The sequence below is a fragment of the Grammomys surdaster genome, unplaced genomic scaffold (assembly GCF_004785775.1).
Source record: "Grammomys surdaster isolate TR1022 unplaced genomic scaffold, NIH_TR_1.0 126391, whole genome shotgun sequence".
Taxonomy (NCBI): domain Eukaryota; kingdom Metazoa; phylum Chordata; class Mammalia; order Rodentia; family Muridae; genus Grammomys; species Grammomys surdaster.
The window spans coordinates 15202992-15204500 of record NW_021621185.1 but is presented as its reverse complement, the minus strand read 5'-3'; positions in this window follow the sequence as shown (position 1 = coordinate 15204500).

Genomic DNA, 1509 nt, shown 5'->3' with positions numbered 1-1509 from the left:
CACTGAGACCGCCTATGTACTCCAGGCCACTTTGAGCCCAAAGCCGAACTGGCTTCAAATTGTTCAGAAAGGCATCCCCTGCTTATGCCGAGCATGATGGTCAGTCAGCAGAGCCACCGTCGTTACTGTTCGATCTGGGTTTATTTCTGGTTCTCGCCACAGGCTGGGGTCGTCTGCTTACAGACACGGACTCTTTACACGGACTCCAGCAGACCCTGCAGAACTTTCTCCCCTTCCTACCTGTGATGGACTCAGCCAGCAAAAGCAAGATCCGAGTTCTTTAGGACTTAGGATTTGGAGTTGCTCAGAGGGAAGAATCTAGCTTCTTGCTTCTTCACAATTTCTGATTTCACCTGCCTTTTTATTTATTTATATTTAGCCAGCTCAGCAAAACATTTGCATAATTTAAAAATGATTCACTTGAGCATGTGTAGTTGTTTGGCTAAGTTTGTCAGGGTGTCTAGACACCATCCGGTCCATGCAGAAGTTCACATTGGAAGTTTTAGAAAATTGTTTAATAAACTTTGAAGACAGCTCATCTTTGTCTTACAATAACTATTTCAGAGACTAGAACTGGGAGAAGGCACACAAATCACTGTGCAAAACTTATTTGAGCCTGAAGAAAAACTTAGACAAGGTCAGCACACACACACACACACAAAATACACACACACACAATACACACACACACACATGGGAGTGCACACACACAGACACGCATAGACACCCCCACCCCCACAGACACATAAACACACAGACACATGCAAACACACGGGAACACACATGCACATACACAGACACACACATATACACAGACACACACATATACATACACAGAGACACACAGACACCCCCCCACACACACCCACAGAGACACACAGACACCCACACAGACACACACATACACTTACACTTGTTTTTGCTTATTTTCTATTTGTTTCTTTTGTTCTTATTTAATTTAATCATTTTTTTCCAAGACAAAATCTCATGTATCCCAGGTTGATCTCAGACTCAAAATGTAGCAGAGTATGACACTGAATTCCTGATCCTCCCAGGAACTGGGATTATAGGTGTGCACCTCTCTACTTGGATTAGACAGTGCTGGGGAGAACACAGGGCTTCATGAAAACTACACAAGTATTCTATCAACTGAGCCTCCCCAGCCCATCTTTAATAACTCCTATTGTATATACTTAAAATATACATGCTATTAGATAATAGCATGATGCTATTAGATACATAAGGCATAAAATAGTTTCTGTAATGGAGCAAATGAATATAGTTATCAGCTTATACTGTTAATTTTGAGGGACAAAAAGAGTTTGTTCTGGTTTGTTTAATAAAATCTCTCAGTGCAATAGCATCTTGATAACTATAACCTCTGTGCTGTGCATTGCATCTATTTTGTTGTTGATGGGTGTCTGCTATTCGCTTTCATTTTTTAAAATTTTTGAAGGTTTAAAAATGTTTATTTTATGTGTATGGATATTTTGCCTGCATGTTAGCCTG